The sequence below is a fragment of the Podarcis gaigeae genome (assembly GCF_964106915.1).
Source record: "Podarcis gaigeae genome assembly, chromosome: 3".
NCBI lineage: Eukaryota > Metazoa > Chordata > Lepidosauria > Squamata > Lacertidae > Podarcis > Podarcis gaigeae.
The window spans coordinates 15,916,290-15,936,332 of record NC_139680.1 but is presented as its reverse complement, the minus strand read 5'-3'; the positions used below and the strand labels follow the sequence as shown (position 1 = coordinate 15,936,332).

At 43.4% G+C, this 20,043-nt stretch overlaps 1 protein-coding gene and 2 long non-coding RNA genes across 6 annotated transcripts in view; 1 reads left to right on the top strand and 2 right to left on the bottom strand.

Annotated features, from left to right (window-relative positions):
• Positions 1–20,043, bottom strand: part of MACROD2 (mono-ADP ribosylhydrolase 2) — a 981,328-nt gene that overhangs the window by 772,148 nt on the left and 189,137 nt on the right. The gene's annotated exons all lie outside the window — the stretch shown is intronic.
• LOC310840809 overlaps positions 1–20,043 on the top strand; it is a 603,259-nt gene that overhangs the window by 451,303 nt on the left and 131,913 nt on the right. The window lies entirely within an intron of this gene.
• LOC310840836 lies at positions 14,447–15,599 on the bottom strand. The gene is made up of 2 exons (XR_014562190.1): positions 15,522–15,599; positions 14,447–14,796 (listed from the first exon to the last, which is right to left on the bottom strand). It is a non-coding gene; the product is annotated as an uncharacterized lncRNA (long non-coding RNA).

The following is a 20,043-nucleotide window of genomic DNA, read 5'->3' as shown; positions in this document are numbered from 1 at the left end:
CATAATGTTTTCTTTCAAGGCATTACATGCCGTAAATCTCAAACCTGTGGTCCATAACTTTTCCCAGTCCGCGAACATAATGTTGTGCCCTATGTCCTGTGCCCATTTTATCATAGCTGATTTGACCGTTTCATCCTGTGTATTCCGTTTTAGCAGCAAGTTATACATTCTTGAAAGTAACTTAGAGCTGGGTTCTAACAGTTCTGTTTCTAGCTTTGATTTTTCCACCTGGAATCCTAACTTTTTATCTGACTTAAAAGCTTCTTTAATCTGAGCGTAATGTAACCAATCTCGCACTTTCCCCTTTAATTTCTCCAAACTCTGCAACCTCCAATTGTCTCCATCTTTTTCTATTATTTCCCAATATTTCGGCCATTTGGCCTCCATATTGAGTCTTTTCGGGGCCTTAGCCTCCATTGGTGATAACCACCTTGGGGTCTTATTTTCCAATAAATCTTTATATTTTAACCAGACATTGAAGACTGCTTTTCTGACAACATGGTTCTTGAAAGCCTTATGTATTTTAACCTTGTCATACCACAGATATGCATGCCAACCAAAAGCATTGTTAAATCCTTCCACATTCTGGTTTCTCCCATAGCTGCAGCCTTGGATCCAAACTGAAATCAACCATTGTCCTCAGACCCTATCTCCAGCTTGCCGCCTTTACCAGCCTGCAAACTTTTCCATTCCAGCCAACTCTAAAACTTTGTCTTTGTCTTCTCACTATTTAAGAGCTGGAGGAGGGACACCACAGCTTATGCTTTCTGGCAAGGAGCCCCCTGTCCTTGGCTTTCCAAATGGGTCATTACTTTTTGCTTTGTTTTCTTCAGAAACTGCATGGCTTATATTTTAACCCTTGCTGGATCCAGGGGTTCAGGAGGCTTGATTAAATTCCAGCACTTACTAAATCCAGGAACTTAGAGGAGCCTGGCACCCCTGAACTCATAACACTGTATTTTAACTAAACTCTCTACATTCACAAGCAATTACAAGTGTTTACCACCAACTAATTTTATTTAACTGAGTTTTCACATAGTGTCAGCTTGACTAACAAACAATAGGATCTTGGTATTTATTCCCATTAAAGGAGGAACCCGGGAGAACTGTAACAAACAAACAAACTTAATTGGAAAGGCAACCATCGTGGAAGCAGGTGCTTAAAAAAGCAGCTTCAATAAGGCATGACAGGAGTCAGGAAAGTGTCAGGAAAGACTTTGTGTGATGTTGGGAGAAAAGTAAGAAAATGACACATGAGGCTCCATTCTGCTAAGTGCAGAATAGCATGTGTTTATTATTTATTTCTTGGGTTAGGAAATCCAGTTGTTCCCTTTTTAAATCCCATCAGCTTCAGGGTTAAACCTAAACAGGCATGGATTGCTTCCACTCTTCCCACACCCACTTACTGAAGCAGAAAACATCAGTAAGTTAAGCTAATGTGTTTTGATAGTACAGAAAGGCAAAATAAACTTTCACACACACATGCACAAAAGGTTGCAAAATAGTTGTTTTAAGTCCATGGGAACGAAAAGATCATCATAAAAATTGTAGGCAAGTCAGTAAGACACACACCAACACACACACACACACACACACACACACACTGCATTTTTGTCTCTGTGATTTTCAGTGAAACGAGAGTAGAAAAAGCAATCGTCATAAGGAAAAGGGCCACAGCTCAATGGGAGAGCAAGATGTTCCAGGTATAATTATCATCTCCAGGTAGGGATGGGGCAATTCCCTGCCTTAAAGCCAGCCAGTCACTGAGCTATATGAATCAATGGTCAGACTCAACATAAGGCAGCTTCCTATGTCTCCTAATCTTACTAAAATATTACCAATACTGCTGATTAAAGTCCCCCCCAATTGAACCTTTGCTCAAAGTCTCATTATGCTAAAGCATAATGCTAAATTTTAAAAAGCCCGGCATGACAAAAGAGTCACCCCTCGAGGCCTGAGATGTACCCAAGCTTTAACAAACAACTGAGCAACCATTCAGGATCTACCCCAGGGTGCATGTATTAGCAGGTCTGCTTTAAAATTGCAAATACACTTTGCTCACAGTGATACTATTAAGTGTCTGGAAGTATGATTAAAAGGAAGTCAGTGAATCTATTTTCAAGTAAGTTCAAGCTTCAAGCTTTATTGTTATTTCTAGCCAACGGCAATTACAATATAAACACAGAATGCATGTATGTAAAACACAGAAGAAGAAATCATCAGTTCAGTAAAACTGGGATAAGCCCTGTGAATACAAATAGGGAATACTTTCAAAGAAGTATATAATTTAATTTTTTTAAACAAACCTAATTCTGTTCAGTGACACAACTTCAAAGGAAGGTTTGGTCACGTAAAATCTAACACACAGCACGCAGTAATATAGGACCATTGTTATAGCTGAAACAACTAGATGAATCATAGCAACAGGGTTCCATGAAATTCAACCCTAGTGGAAATTAATGAACTACAGGTGTGAATATCATGTTAGCATCTTTGCCCCAGAGGCATATTCCTGCAGCCTTTTCTCTGACACCTGGTCTCTAAAAGCATTATGGTTAATTTATCAAAACACACCATCAATTTTCCATGAGTTTATGAATGACACTGAAAGGGAAAAAGCCAAGTCCCTCCAAAGAAAGAGCTTTATGTGATACACTGAGCATGAAATGCGTTCGTGTTTACTGAATGCTGTTTTGTCTATCCTAATCACTTTCTAGATTAGAGCCTCATTCAAGTGGGTATGATGAAGTATTTCTCCTTAATTAGAGGCCTGAAGCTCCAGCAACAGCTAGAGACCAACGCTATCTACCCTATCTTTTTCTCTGTTGTTATATCTGCTGTACGAGTCTACTGTGGCCGGCAAGAACAACATCTGCCCACACATTTAATCAATCTAAATGATTTCACAAATTTCTCCCAGTCTACTGAACTGGACTCCTTGGCTTCCCATTCAGATGGAAACAAGGAAATTCATCTGTGCACCTTGAATGCATGCGTAGAATGATGGCTTATAGTACTTTGAGTTTGTCAAGGATTATTTTATGTTCCATATCCTCTAGGAAATTGTTTCCGTCCTCTATTTTTCCATACAAGCTATATATAAAGCACCTTTGAAGGACAGCCTGTTACATGCTTGCTAATCTTTCCTCTGCAGGCTCAGAAATGTTGGTTCCAATAAAGGAACTGAATCAGGTTTATCTGCTTAAGGACACCACCCATGAAGACATTAACAGTTGAGCAGAATAGCAAAGTGTGATATTTAGCATCGAAGCATTTTAATGCAGTTCCATGCTATAAAGAAAATTAACTATACCCGAGTGCTCTGTTGAGTAAGATATACACAGGAGTCATTCACAGTATCATACAGAACGTGAAATAAGAAACCATAACTCAGTATGTCTTTGATTCATGGATCGTTAGAAACTACATCATCTATTTATTCATCCAATGCTACGCTCACTAATTTTTTGCCCTTTGAGTGAGTTCCATCCAAGTGAAACAAAGGTCAGTGAAACACCAAACCTCTATTACAATCAAATGTGTCTGCCACTTCATTGAAAAGTGGGCTCTGCATAATAATTTTTGAATGCGGATAGACAATAAGAATGAAAATAACTCTGGCAGATGGATCACAGTAATTAATATAAACACTCAGCTTCAACTAAAAATTGCCCAGGGACTGTACAGCTGAAGAAAATCACATTCTGACCTCTGCCACTAGCCAGGGATCTAGGGGCTGCTGGGCTGTGTGTTTGTGTATCTGTACTTAATCATAGGGAGACCCACCAGTCCGTATTTGAGGATACTCTGAGATATTCAGAAAGCTACTGGCCCATCACAGTAGACAATACTGAGCTAGAAAAGTTAACAGCATGACCTGTGATAAACCAGCTTCCTATGCTCCTTAAATCTCTCATAACAAATAGTTTGGGAATTACTCCTAATTTCTCCTATATAACAACCAGACACCAAGGACCTGTTCTGATATAACATGTGCTGCTTTCTTCCACATATTAACAGAAGCTTGAAAAATTATAGCAGAATGACAGGTAAACATGGACTTTGTCAGAAAGAACTATGAACAGATGATTAACTAGCTCTGGCTCATGAATCTTTTTTTTCTGCAAAATCCAGAGATGTAACACTTTCAACATGTAGGGAGCGGGTGGCACTGTGGTCTTAACCACTGAGCCTCTTGGGCTTGCTGATTGGAAGGTCGGCACTGCGAATCCTTGCGATGGAGTGTGAGATGGAGTGTGCAAGTAGATAAATAGGTACCACTGCGGCGGGAAGGTAAACGGCACTTTCGTGCACTCTGGTTTCCATCATGGTGTTCTGTTGCACCAGAGCGATTTAGTCTTGCTGGCCACATGACCCTGAAAGCTGTCTGAGGACAAACACTGGCTCCCTTGGCCTGAAGCAAATTAAGCACTGCACCCCATAGTCAAGTTTGACTGGAGTTAACCATCCAAACATCCTTTATCTTTACCTTTTTACCTTATGTGCGATCCACCATCAGGAAGGGTACTGTTTTGTAAGCACTGGCCCTATTTCATATCTCATCTATTCCAGAATCATTCTCAAACTGAAAATATAAAAATAAGTCTCCTAAACCATGCTGATAATGAAACTTTTTTTTTTAAAAAAAGAGTTCCTAATATTCTTTTAATCAGATTAAATATGAATATTTCTTCTAACTATGATGCCCATTTTTCTAATCTATTGAACAATATAATTTTAATTAGCTCATACTAATTATCTCTGGTGTTTGGGGATTGTTACACCTATTGCTACATAAACAAATTAAATTATTTACATAGCTGTCAACCTTCCCTTTTTTGCGGGAAATTCCCTTATTCCAGTGCCGTTTCCCACTGCTATCCCAGATTGTTAGATATCCCGTAGACTGTCCCCGGGACAGGTGAGGCTGCTGATCCCTTATTTTTAAATCTGAAAGTTGACAGCTATGATTATTTACTTATTCGGTTTTCTACTAAACAAGCTAATACAAGCTTAATTAGTATAAATACTGTTTTGATGGCTGGAGCAAAAGAGATATAAGTAACATCTATCCATAGAATCACAATGTTGACAGTTCCTTAAGTAATACTTGAATCTGTTAAATGACGGCCTTAAACCCCTATGGTTGGCCTAACTATTAATTCTTCTGCTGAAAATAAATCTCTTTCAAGAAGCTTATAAATGAGTTCCATTAAGAGTACAAGTCTAACTTGAAACAGAAAGCAGCTCTGTCTGGAGCTGATCTCGAAAGAATGGTTGAAGGAATCAGCGTGGTGCAGACTGTGTATGGCACCTTGCCCCAGATGAAAAAGTGGGCTATCGGCAGCTGATTAAACTGGTTTTGCGGTGTGCCTTGACCAGGCATAGGCAAACTCGGCCCTCCAGATGTTTTGGGACTACAACTCCCATCATCCCTGACCACTGGTCCTGTTAGCTAGGGATGATGGGAGCTGTAGTCCCAAAACACCTTGAGGGCCGAGTTTGCCTATTCCTGGCCTTGACCATTTACACGTTCATGAACCATTCAAAGTCTATTAAGAAAAGACACTAAAATATTTTTGGCAGCAATTAATTCATTGCAGTGCCCAAGACTCCACCCAAAGTACCAAATATTAAACTTTGTGTTTGTGTGTGGGTACTTTGGAAATTGGATTGAATTAGGAGATTAAGGTGAGAAAGCAAATATGAATTAAGAGAGTACTTGGAGGTTTTACAGTCAGAGTACTTGTGCATTTTACAGACAAACTCGTCTAAGAAGCAGGACATGGAATGGAAAGCAGCTCATTCTGCTGCAGATTTGTTTCATTTATATAAAGTAGCATTCTATAGCGTTCATTTATATAAAATAGCATCCTATAAACCATATGTTTTAAACAAAACGTATGGGTTTGGTACAGCATGTGGGGAGAGGAACAGAGAAGACAAAGGAAAGGGCATGTTAAAATATTCATGTAAACCATCTTGAGCTTGGATAATTCAGCTGGTAGAACATAAGACTCTTAATTTCGGGGTTGGGGGTTCAAGCCCCACATTAGGTGAAAGATTCCTGCACTGCAGGGGTTTGGATTAGCTGACCCTCGTGATCCCTTCCGATTCTACAATTTTGTGGTTCTGGAAACCTGTAGCTCTGAATGTGTTGGATTCCAACTCCCACCAGCCCCAGCCAGCATGACCAAGAGTCAGGGTTCAGGAGAGTTGTAGTCTATTTACACCTGAAGGCCAAGTAGCCCATCACTGGCTTAGAGGATAGAAAAGAAGGTACAAACAGACATATATAGATGAAAGTTCTGCACTGCAGTTATGAAGTCATAAATGCTAGACATAAACCCGCAGACAGTTTCGAATGCTACTTGCTGGAATGAAATCAGTAAAAACTACACTACTTGTTAATTAAAATGAACTGGTCAGGGCCATTAGAAACAATTGCTCTTGAGCAGAACATGTTTTCTGTTGTATCTGGCCACATTCTGTGTCCTCTTTGCACCAGATTTCAATCAGATGGCATAAAGTTATCTTCTACTCTCCTTGGAATCTTTCCTCTCTTCCTTCTTTGCTAGCAGGACCGGAGTAGCAAGAGTGAGGAATGAAAGTGAGGGAACTCTCAATTTCACTTGACCAAGGTCTTTTGTAATACTCAAAAATGAAAGAAAGTGGGAGGGTTTTCTCTAGGGACATGGAACAGAGACATCTCAGTAACAGCCCCTATTTTTTACTACTTTCTCCTGAAAGAGATGCTTAAGCTAAATTCTTTATAAGGTAATATAAAAATTGCTTTTCAGATACTCAATAGTGTGGTTTGCTTCACTGATTATTCAGGAAGTATTCATTTTAATGAGGGGGGAAAGGGTGGTGCTTTTTATTATTATTGAGATGCGCATATCACGAGCCCGCTTGATCCACATTTCAAGAAAGCTGGCTTGTACTTTTGGAAGAAATGAATATAAATAAATCTAAATATTGAGGTACTTAACATTTATGGCCTAACTGTATAGAGTTGGGCATCAGATTTTTGTCTTATCAGTAAAAGACTTGACACATTTATGCTGCTTTGTGGAGAGAAAAATCCAGAGATTATTAACATACTTTTACAGAACTTAATATGACATTCTGAGCACATAAAGCTCCTTTAATCCCATAAGGAAAGTAAGTGTTAAGCTGTTACTAAAATGCTCTTAAAAGCAATGCCTGCATGGGGCATGGTTGTTATCACCAACCAGCCAATTAGAAATTCATGGCTCTGCTCCCATTTCTGCTACAGTAGGTGTGATGGTTGCACTGCTGTTTCCCCAGTTCTTTCGCTCCATTTAGTTACACTGGTCTAAATATATCGCTTCACTACACACCAAAACAAACGTCTAGGAGCCAAAAGACGGTATTCAAAAGAACACCGTCTTTTCTCTCCAAGGTTCCACACCTTTCAAAACCAAACATTTACTTTTTTTAAAAAAAGGGACTTCAAGTCACTCTTGCACTTTCAAAATGACAACTTTGTTTCTGAAATCAGAGGAACCTTCAGACTTAGTTACAAAAAATATTAGAGCTATACAGTGGTACCTCGGTTTAAGAACTATTCGGTATACGAACTCCGCAAAACCGGAAGTAGTGTTCTGGTTAGCGAACTTTACCTCTGTCTACGAACGGAAGCCGAACGGTGGAAGGGCACTGACGGCGGGAGGCCTCATTAGGAAAAGCGCGCCTCAGTTTAAGAACGGCTTTGGTTTAAGAACGGACTTCCTGGGGAGGAAATGGTTTGGCTTTGGTACATCTGTCTCAAAATGTAATATGTGAAAACCAATAAATAAATAAATAAATAAGAAAGAAGAACAGACTTCTGGAACGGATTAAGTTCGTAAACCGAGGTACCACTGTATATGCAGCTCTTTGCAAGGAAGTCTGCAATTTTTTTACCTCACTATAGTACTGAAAATCTACAGTGTTCTTACACGCTGGGCAATGTTTGAATTGTGTATTGGCATTCTATTGAAGAGTGCAAAAAGGTCTTTAAGCATGTAGGAAACGAACACTATGCATAGCTTTGCTTCAGTGCTGGGAGCTTGAGTATAAAAGCAGGTTATTATGAAAGTGATGAACACTAACCATTCCTCAGTAGAAGAGCTTAACATATTCAATAAAATAAAAAATCCTAGGAGTGTCAAAGTAATTCTTTCATAACATTTGGAAGTAAGATGCAAGGAAACTTACTATCAGTAATTTATACCAATTTCAACAGAAGACGTTAGGAACCTAAGCAAGCTGGCTATTAAGCACAGCTTTGATATTTTGTAAAAGGAGGCTATTGGGTAAGAGATAAGGGAATACAAAACACAGTTTGTTTTCTTTAAAGCTTTACAGCTTTTATTGCACTTTTTTGGTGCCTTCTAGGCAAACATATTAAGCTGTTTTAAACAAAACTTATACTAAATTTGTTGTCCTATAATAAAATTGAGAGCAGTGCTCTGAAACCTTTCTGTGAAAAACAGAGTATGCCTTATCTTCTACCTAGAGAGTATTCCACTACCTTCTAACATCAAGAAGAGTTGTTCCCCTGCTCCACCAAGGCTAATATCATTTGGTAAATTTGCAGAAATTTAAGAAAAACATATAGCAGTGTTTTGAAGCAAAACACAACCAATGAAACTAAAACTCCACCCCTAATTAACCGTATTTTATGGGCATAACAGAGAGTTCATATTGCCTTATGATTTAACAAACTCAAAATACCAACTAACCACTCCCTAGCTCTCTACTAACAACCACCTATGATAAAGTTAGAAGAACTCACCACTTAAAATAATAATAATAATAATAATAATAATAATAATAATAATAATAATAATAATTTATATCCTGCCCTCCCCAGCCGAAGCCGGGCTCAGGGCGGCTAACAACACTAAAATAGTGCTACATTATAAAAACATTATAAAAATTAATTAAAATCAAAATTGATGGCAACCATAAACTAAAATTTTGTAAAGATTGCCAAAGGAGGGAGTCAGGCTGCGCCCTGACCAAAGGCCTGGTGGAACAGCTCTGTCTTCCAGGCCCTGTGAAAAGATGTCAAGTCCTGCAGGGCCCTTGTCTCTTGTGACAGAGCGTTCCACCAGGTTGGAGCCGCAGCCGAAAAAGCCCTGGCTCTAGTTGAGGCCAGCCTAAACTCTCTGTGCCTGGGACCTTCAAGATGTTTTTATTTGAAGACTGTAAGTTCCTCTGTGAGACATACCAGGAGAGGCGGTCCCGTAGGTACGAGTGTACTAGGCCGTATAGGGCTTTGAAGGTTAAAACCAGCACCTTAAACCTGATCCTGTACTCCACCGGGAGCCAGTGCAGCTGGTATAGCACCGGATGAATGTGATCTCACAGCGAAGACCCCGTAAGGAGTCTCGCCGCGGCATTCTGCACCCGCTGGAGTTTCTGGGTCAGTCTCAAGGGCAGCCCCACGTAGAGCGAGTTACAATACTCCAGTCTGGAGGTGACAGTCGCGTGGATCACAGTGGCTAGGTCAGGGCGAGAGAGGTAAGGAGCCAACTGCTTAGCTTGGCGGAGATGAAAAAATGCCGCCTTTGTTATAGCTGCAATCTGCGCCTCCATGGAGACGGAGGTATCGAAGATTACACCCAAACTCTTAATGGACGGTGCTGGCACTAATTGCACCCCCGCAAGAGATGGGAGTTGCCCCCTCAATCCCATATCGTCCCGTTCCAGCCAGAGGACCTCTGTCTTCGAAGGATTTAACTTCAACCGGCTCCCACGTAACCATCCAGCCACAGCTTCCAAGCATGTGATCAGTGTGTCTGGGGCCAAGTCAGGATGGCCATCCATCAACAGATAGAGTTGGGTGTCATCAGCATACTGATAGCAGCCCAGCCCAAAACTCTGGGCGAGGGGGCGCATAAAGATGTTAAAAAACATCGGGGAGAGTATCGCACCCTGGGGCACTCCACACACCAAGGAATGGCGCAATGACAATTCCCCCCCCCAAGTGCCACCCTCTGTCCCCGACCAGAGAGAAACGAGCGCAGCCATTGAAGGACTGTGCCCTGGATCCCCACGTCGGCAAGGCAGTGGTCCAGGAGTTTGTGATCGACCATGTCAAAGGCTGCTGACAGGTCTAGAAGAATCAGCAGCCCCGACCCGCTTCGATCCAGCTGCCTGCGGAGATCATCTGTTAGGGCGACCAGAGCCATCTCGGTCCCATGACCACCGCGGAAGCCAGACTGGAATGGATTCAGAGCCGATGTTTCATCCAGAAACCTACCAAGCTGTTCAGCAACCGCTCTCTCAATCACCTTACCCAGGAATGGAAGATTCGAAACCGGGCGGTAATTGGATAGATCTAAGGGATCTAATGATGTTTTCTTTAAGAGCGGGCGCACCACTGCCTCCTTCAGTTCCCCTGGGAATGTCCCGGTGCCAAGGGACGAATTTATGATATCCCCCAGGGGGCCCCGCACCTCGTCTGGACATGCTCTAATCAGCCAGGACAGGCACGGGTCGAGAGGACAAGTGGTGGGCTTTCCAGCTTGGAGGAGTCTGTCCACATCGGCTGGGGATATCCGGTCAAAGTGGTCCAATACTGGACCCGAGGACAGTCGAAGGGCCTCCAGTTCCTTTATTGTATCCAAATTGGCAGGGAGGTCATGGCGGAGCAACAGGACCTTCTCCGCAAAAAAAGCTAGCAAATGCCTCACAGCTGTGTGTCAAATTGTTATTTAAATTTGGCTGTCCTTCGAGGGACGTTTAAGACCGAATTATACTAAATAATTGCGCCGGGCGAGAGCTAGCAGATGCAATGGAGGCCGAGAAGTAGGACTTCTTAGCGGCCTTCACTGCCATCTCGTAGGTTTTCATAAAAACCCTATAAGATGTTCTTGAAGCTCCATCACGGGCACCCCGCCATACTCGCTCTAGCTGTCTGAGGTCCCGCTTCATTTTCTGAAGCTCCTCGGTAAACCAGGGAGCCCGGTTTCTGCAGGGTCGCAGAGGGCGCTTAGGTGCGATCTCATTTATGGCTGCCAGGAGCTGGGTATTCCAGTCCTCAACAAATACAGTCAATGAGTCGCCAGGGGGAGAAAGGTCCCACAAGGCTTGACGGAATCTATCAGGGTCCATCAGCCTCTGCAGGCAAGCCCAAATCGGCTCACCACCTAAGCAGGGTGGGGGTGGAACATCAATCCTGGCTTTCAGAGCGTAGTGATCAGACCATGGCACCTTCATCGAAGGAAACATGATCACATCTATACCGACGCCAAAGATCAAATCCAGCGTATGGCCTGCTTGATGTGTGGGGCCCAAAACAAACTGGGAGAGCCCTAGTGTCGCCATGGAAGACACCAGGTCCAGAGCCTGTGAGGAGGGAGTGGCATCAGCATGGATGTTGAAGTCCCCCAATACCAATAGGTTAGGGAACTCCAAGGCCCAGCCGGCCACCGCCTCCAGCAGGCCTGACAGGGTGGCTGCTGATGCGCTAGGTGGCCAGTACACCAGCCAGACAGCCAAGCTCACCTCGGAGCCCCACACTAGGCCAACACTTTCAATGCTGGGGATCGATGGCAATGGTAGAGCCCTTAAAGAACAATCTTCCCGAATTAATAATGCCACCCCTCCCCCCCAGCTCACAGTCCGTGACTGGTGGAGGACGGAGAAACCCAGGGGCGCCATCTCTCGTAAGGTAACAGTATCCCCTTCGCGCACCCAGGTCTCCGTCACACAAGCCAGGTCGACCCCCTGCGAGATGAATAAATCTCGCAGGGTGGCGGTTTTGTCGCCTATAGAACTGGCATTGCACAACACCAGTGACGGAGGTAAGTAATCCTTGCTCACCCTACCCTCGTCTCTCGGGATGGGGCACAGATTGGAAGGGGTACGAGCATATCCGTATCTTGATCCCCTTCGCCTATGACATCTGCCCCCACCGCCATACCTCCCTCGCCCCTCCACAGTAGGAATCCCAAGCCTCATACTCGCCTCCATTTACAAAATATAAAAGCAAACAAACAAACAAAAAACAATTACACCAAAACAAAACCAATCCCCACCCCACTCAACAACCATCCCACCCCAACCCAAAATAAAACAAAACAAAATAAAAATACATGAATAAAAACCACCGTTTATGGTGGTACAACAAAGTAAAAAGTAAAAACACTTTTAAAACACTTTAAAATATATAAAAACATTTTAAACATTTGCTGCAGCAGCACCAGTATCCTTAAAATTGTGGCGGTGGTGAGTGTGGGCCCTGCCCCCTGGCCTGGTGGAGTGGGCTTGCAGGGGGAAGAGCCCTCCCCACAAACTCACGGCGAAGCGGCAGCAGCAATGTCCCGAGGCCTCCTTGGAGCCTTATATGCTGAGGTGGAGTATGGGGCCCGTCCCCAGGCCCAAGATGGGAAATGTGCCAGGTTCTGTCCAGCAGCAGAGCATATACCCGTGCTGCCCAGGACAGGCGCACTCCCGAGGGGGGCATGGCATGGAGGGTGCCCTCCCAGGCATTGGATAGCCGCTTGGCTGCCCAGAGCGGTGCGCATACCCTGCAGCCGGGGGCAGAGCAAACCGCCCATGGTGGACATTCGGCCCTCCGCCCACCCACGACTCTGAAACCTCCCCCAAGCTGTCAAAACGAAGGGGGAAGGGGGGAATGCCGCTGGCAAAGCGGCACAGCTCCCCCCTTACTCCAACAGCTCGGGGTAGGCTTGGGAGTCGCAGGTGGGGAGGCGGCGCACCGAATGTCACCCCCCTCAGTGAGGGCACCCGGGGTGCCTACCCCCACCACCACCCCTTCCTACGCCCCTGGTTCTGTCCAACTGTGGGGGGCCTTGGCATTTCTGTGTGTGATGTCACTCAGCAGAAGTAGGTCTGACGGGACCTGCCACAGCTATGGGGAAGCCTGACAGGAAGGCCTGGTGGCCTCAGGGAGGCCTGTCACAGCTGCGGGAAAGCCTGTGCCCATAATTCCTTGTGGCCACTTTCATGTCCCTCTAAAACCTTACAACTATTAGTCTGGCTCCCACTAATATGTGGCTGATCAGGGACTTATTTTCAGTTTTATGTTATTCTTAGAGAAAATATTCAGTAACGGTAGCTGGGAGTCCATACCTATTTGCTGCTTTGTCATGTTGTTTATGTCTTGTAAGACAAGCATCCGAAACCTTTCTAGTTGCAGACATACTTAGATGTGATGGAAATCATCAACTTTGCCAGTGTTTCATCTGAGTTAGAAAAATTACTCTCATGCTAATAATGATAACGTATTAACAATGCCCTTATCCTCTGGGGAGTTCCACCTGCCAAGAAACCAAATAACAATGATCTCCTCAGAAGAGATCTCTTCTATTTCCTCATGTTTTGAAAAGGGGAAGAAACAAGATCAGCAACCTTCTCAGTATGCCAACCCAAATCTCTGCTGAGCATAAATCAATCAGTTCTCCAACACGCCAAATTAAGTAGCCACCAATTTAACCAGAATAAAAATCCTGAGGATTCATAAGGAAGGAAATCACACAGGTTCTGAGAATGCAAATGCACACCTGCCACTTATTGCTTTATTAGTATTATTGATTGAATGAATGAATGAAATTAAAGTATTGAAAACTGACTCTTCCAAATGTCAAATGAATGCATGGTGTCAGGAAAGGCACCCCTGGGCTAAATCAGTAATGTTGTGGTGGTCACATCTATTTTAGCAGACTACCGGCCTCAGTGCAGAAACTGTCTCGCAAGTGCCAACAGCTGAACAGCACTCAGCCGCATACTTCTACAGTGAATGCTTGCAGTCAACCATTAGCTTTTGGAATTTAATTGAGATTCCTGCATTGCAGGGGGTTGGGCTAGACCAGGGGTCTGCAACCTTTAAGACAAAAAGAGCCACTTGGACCCGTTTCCGAAGAAAAATAACAACTGGGAGCCGCAAAAACATTGCAACATTTAAAACAAATATAACACTTGACATAGAGGGAGCTTATTGTGTATAGTTTACTTAATTGAAGTAAAATTGGTTTTATAGGGGTGTTTTAACTTGGAACTGTTTAAATTGTATTGTTTATGGATAAATTTTGATGTATTGTTTTTAGATATGGGCCAATGGCCGTAATAAACCAATCAATCAATCAATCAATCAATCAATCAATCAATATAACACTGTATATATTGTTTCTTGCCTTAATGCTATATATACAGGATCGTGCAGTCAGCTGTCAATCTCAAGAAAAAAGGACAAATTAATAGCTAATTAAAATATGTAATTTACAACCAGGTAACCAGGTTAATGGGACTTTTGCTCCTGAACCTCAGTGCTCAGTGTCTGCACATCAGGGCTGTAAGACGTCACCTTCATTTTCACACAGGCTTGCAATCTATACATCCATGTATAGATGTTCCGAAACCTTAATGAATGCTTCTTTTATATACTCTCCATCTGTGAACGGCTTCCCGTGCTTGACTATTTCCTGAGCGGCTACAAAACTAGCATACGTTGTGGAATTTGCAGACTTCACCCAATTCTTGAAATTATTTTTGCTCCTATCAACCTTCCTCATAAGTTCTGCAACGGCTTTTCGTCTCTCATCTCCATCTGGATATTTTTCAGCAAAGGCTGCGTGTTTATTCTGGAAATGTCTTGCAATATTTGACTTTTTGTTGTTTGCAAATTTCTCACCACATATTAAGCATACTGGTAAACCAGTCTTGTCAGTAGAGAATGCAAATGATTCCGTCCATGTATCATTAAACATTCTGTTTTCTTCAGAAATTTTTCTTTTCTTGCCTTTATCCATGGCTGGCCTACCGGGGGTCCAAAACAGGGATGTAATTAGAAATCAGAGGGCTCCATAGCAAAATTTGCTATGCCCGATGTCAGGGAACTGACATCAGAGCGAGAGGCGAAGGGGAGGCTCCCAGATTATGCTGGCGAAAGACCCAGCACCAGGGGGAGAAGCAGCTCGGTAGAGGGGGAAGGAAATCAGCGCAACACCAGGGATAAAGGGGGGCAGATGGGGGAAGCGGAGAGAGAGCTCCAGGATTCTTCTCTGGACATCAGTGAGTAGAGCACAGGTCCTCCACTACCCACGCCCTCCCTGCGCAGAAGACTCCTGCGCAGTGAGAGGAGGAGGCGACTGGGAGTCAGACAGCTTCTATGCTGGAAGAGGTTTAAGAAACGCCCACAGACGGATTCTGCTAGCGACTGAGACTGCTACGCGGAGATGGGCTGTGCAGTCAGAACGGTTTAACAAGTCAATTAAGCCTAGAGAGGCGGCAGTTTATGCACGAGTAACTCATACGCATTACACCCAATAATCAATGCCCCAAAATGCCATAGAAAATTAATCAGGGCCCCAGTGTACCATAAATCATAATCAGTGCCTGATGTAAATAATAATTAATAATGAGGGCCCAATGTCATCCTCATCATTATAAAAATACCTTTTTTGACACTTTTTATTATTTCTTTGTTTGACCCCTCAGAATTACTCCTCCTCATAGAAATAAACATTACATTAACAAGTTACCTTTTTTTGAGTGTGTGTTCTTCACTCCCCTTCAAAACAGTGACCAGTGTATATGCCCCCTTTCAATGCAGCCTGCTTTCAAAGGCGGGACGACAAAGACCAGCAATAAGCTGTTGCATAACATTCCCCAAGGAAAGCGTTAGCTATTCACCAAACTTTCCCCTGCTTATGTTTAAAAAGGGGCTTCAAGCAACTAAAAAGGGGCTTCAGGCAACTAACTCCCACGTGGAATTGCCTATAGTAAGATGGCGGCCGCCTCAGAAGACCACATGGGCAGATAAGATGGCTGCTGGGGCGATCCGGTTACCCAGCAACAGCACAGCTGCTTCCGATGCTTTTAAAAGCAGCCGGCAAAGCAAGCAGCCGGCAAAGCAAGCAGCCGGCAAAGCAAGCGTTGGAGCGCCGAAGCCACCTCACCCCCACAAGGAGAATGCTGCGCATGTGACCAAATAGCAAGGACTTACTTTGCTAGAGACAAGCCCCCGACGCTACCACAAGCCTCCCTCTCTTCCCGCCGCCCAGCCTCCCAAGAAAAAAACCCCCACTTCAAACGGTCACAAAGCACAAATTCCACGCGACCGCGACTTGATCCGCCCACAACCTGATCCGCCAGGCGCGCCGAGTCCTCCCCAGGAAAGGTAAAACGCGGCAATGAGCTTGCGTAGCGCCCTGGGCTCCCAGCAGCGAACCGACTTGGATAGGCAGCAAGCAATCCAAACGGAGAGGTTTTCGGCGCGATCAAGGCGCCCCCAGTAGATAAGGGAGTGATCCAATCATAAGCGGCTTTTTGCGTGTTTCCGCCCAGAAAATGCGCCTCCTCCCCTTGCCTCCGCCCCGGAGCCGCAACAAAGGCGTTAAAGAGCCGCATGCGGCTCTGGAGCCGCAGGTTGCCGACCCCCGGGCTAGACGATCCTCAGGATCCCTTCCAACTCTACAATTCTATGATTCTGCAATTCAGTGGAACTCAAGCACTAGAGACAATGTTGGGTGGCAACGAACTGGAAGTTAGGGATCAGTGAAGGATCACGGGGTTTCAAATTTCCGCAACGCAAAAAAATGGCGCCCCTCTACCTCTCGTGCTCCATTCTAATTAATAGTTGTGGGGGCCCCAAGACTCTGCACCCAGGTGGTCACGCCAAATTGGTCACACTCCCCTAAACCCATCTCTGTAGGGATGACTCATGAATGACGTCACATTGTAATCTGTTGGCCAGGCATGAAGTCTTAGCTTTGGTTCCTTCCCTTCCATTGCTGCAGATAATTACGGTCAGCATAGTGTCATTTTTCTATCTATATCATCCCTTCCTTTCTTTTCTGCTCAGCCAAGAGACTGGTTCATTTCCAGCCATCTCCCATAGCAGGCTTCCTACCTGTGGCCTTCCTTTGTCTCACCTCAGTTCTCACTCCACTGTTTAGAACTCTGACACCAAAATAATTCACCTCTCCCTTCCTCTCCAGTTCTTCTGGTGCCCCTGCTAAAATCCCAATATTGGCTTCAAACCCTTAATGGCCTCTTGAAGGGTTTGAAGCCAATATTTAGGATATTCTCCCCTCATATCCTAAATATCCCTAACTGTGATCTTCACTCCTCCAGTTCTACCATCCATAGCAACCCAAAGCTCTATTAATTGTCTGACATTCCCCCGGCTGTCCATTCTGTCCAGAACATCTACCCTGAATATTTTTGTGGTAACATCCCTCCCAGGGCTAGCCCTACCATCAGGCAAAGTGAGGCAACTGCTTCAAGGTGAAAGTTAGGCTATTCTGCCTAAGCCCCCTAAGTTGGACAGCCCACTAAGCCTTCAGTTGAACAGAGCTGTGAATGCTAAACTGCCTGTCTTGGCTCCCCTAAATTAGCTTGCTGTTTCTGATGCACGTAAAGATGCTTTCTCGTCACCATGGTTGAAGTAAGATTCAGCAGCCAGTTCAATCGGCTTCTTTACATGGCATGGGGAAGGAGTATTACATTGTGCTTAGCGTAAAATGTCTTGACCCAGGCCTGATTTCCCCTCTCTTCTTTAGAAATCCCTTTCATGACACCTTTGCCCTTACCCAGATTAAAATGAAGTTCTTTTAGTTGCCCAGTTTGGCTTTTATTGACTTTTTCTGTTGCACATTTGAATGTATCTCCCGCTTCCATTTTAGGATTGCAACCAAATGCAGACTTTATAGCTTCAATATCAGCCAATTATTCTCCTCCTCCTCCTGCAGCCTCACATTGCCCTTCTTACCATCTAGCCTGAGGAACTCAAAAACCTGCACACTGTTTTCTGATATTTTGGTTGTCCTAATGAAAGTATTACCAAAATATGGATTTAATAATAATCTAAAGCTTCAGGAAGTAATACTTTAACACTTCAGAAGATTAAAAACTGGGGCTGGGGGGGTGGGAAATACCCCAATATAGCTGAAGTCTTTATCTTGTGCTCATAAAACATACTAATGTGCAGGAAACAGGTTCAAATATTCCCTCCAAATTTGGGCAAAGCATTTTCCTCTTTTCAGATGATTATTACAAATACAAAAAGTATGATTCAATAAGATCTCATTTTCATTTTTTTCCAAGTAGCGTAATGCCACCTCTATCTTATTATGAACAATACTTAATACTTGCTGATTCTTTAGGAGTTCTCATGTATCTGTTTCTTGTTTTGTAAATAAGGAATTTTGTTTTTCATGTTCTTAGAGAAAAGCCTTGAAGATTCTAAGTTTGTGCTCAATAGCTCATGGATTTGCAGTGTTTTCTTCTAGAGAGGCAATAGGTGATCGATAAGCATGCAAGTTTGAGCACTAATGTAAAGGTCATGTTTCAAAGTGGTCTTTTTATAGTCATATTTCCTTGGCTCAAAGCTCCCTTTTTGACCCCTTTCTAGATTAGTGTTCTGTACCAAAATCAGAGCTTAACCCCTACCAATAAGTTGTTAATTTTGCTAATGTCTTTGAGCAAAGGAATTAAATATTGCAAGTTTATTAAAAAGTTTATCTGCAATTAATAAATGTTGCCTTTATTTACAAGAGGCAAAAAAACAACAACACATAAGTATAATAGCTCTGACATGAAACGGCTTATATATACAGAGCGATTATAACAAAACATATTATAACAAATATAACAAATATTATAACAATATATTGTTTTGTAACCCAAAACTAAAAGTTAAAATGCCTATACTAAACATGGTCTAAAGGGCTAAGAATAAAATGCCTGTCTCTTTCAAAAAAAAAATTCCATGTACGTGACACAATGGCCTAGCCTCAACATTACACAGCAACCCCACAAAAATATTTCAAACATCCTCTATGTGCAAAGGCTAAAGTTTCTCTCCAATGGTTCTGCTTACCAATAGTAGATTAAAAATCTCTCTCACTTTGATTTCAACCTTCCTGGGATGTTGCAAAGTGCCAACAGACTGTTACCGTCTATGTATGTGCTGGACGTGCCATTTCCCAAGTGTCAAAACTCTGCCACTAGTGCTGCTCACATGGCCATTCCTGATTGGAGGATCTACCTCCCGTTAAGCCCCTCCTCAGATGCCACAGAGTTAAAAATTGAGATCTTTCCGTCATGAAAATTTGTTATCTAATGAATATCAAAGGCGAACCTTGCTCTTCACAGGTCAGTTTGAAGGTCCTGTTTAAGCTTAGCTTAAGGTTACGTACTATGTTTTATTGTTTCTTTTTAGTGGCACCTATCTGTTTCCCTACTTGTCACTTATATCTCCATTCCCAATCTCAATAAAGCTTCTTAATTTGGAACCTAATATTTAACCATATCATTTTGACAATACAAAGATCTTTCTCCTGCATGCCAGCCCACACTATATGCTTCGACTGAAGGTTCAGAAGCAACTTGGGAGGTAGCTGGTAGTTCCCAGGCTGAAAATTAACCTGTATTCTTGAAGTTCCTCTCACTTAGGAGTAAAATGAGGGGTAGTGGCAGACATAAGTGGAGTGTTGCAGGCTGGCCTCAGCCTTGCAGCTGCAGAAGAATTTCTGTATCAGCAGGCTGAGTGGTGGTGGGGATGGGAATCTGGTAGACAAAATGGTTGCAGGCATGAATAATGGAAATAAAAGATGTTCCATTTCATATTTTTATCTAGAATGCCACAAATACTGGAAGAAATGTCACTGGACATACTTGATAGTGCAGGGGTGTCTTCAGAAGAAGAAGAAGAGAAGAAGAAGAGTTTGGATTTGATATCCCGCTTTATCACTACCTGAAGGAGTCTCAAAGCGGCTAACAATCTCCTTTCCCTTCCTCCCCCACAACAAACACTCTGTGAGGTGAGTGGGGCTGAGAGACTTCAAAGAAGTGTGACTGGCCCAAGGTCACCCAGCAGCTGCATGTGGAGGAGCGGGGAAGCAAACCCGGTTCACCATATTACGAGTCCACCGCTCTTAACCACTACACCACACTGTCTCCTTCAAGCTGCCGTGTGGTATTAAGCTGCCTTTAACAGGAGAAATTTTGCCACCCATCAGCCTTCTTTTTTAAGCCTATTGATAAGACAATGGATTGTCT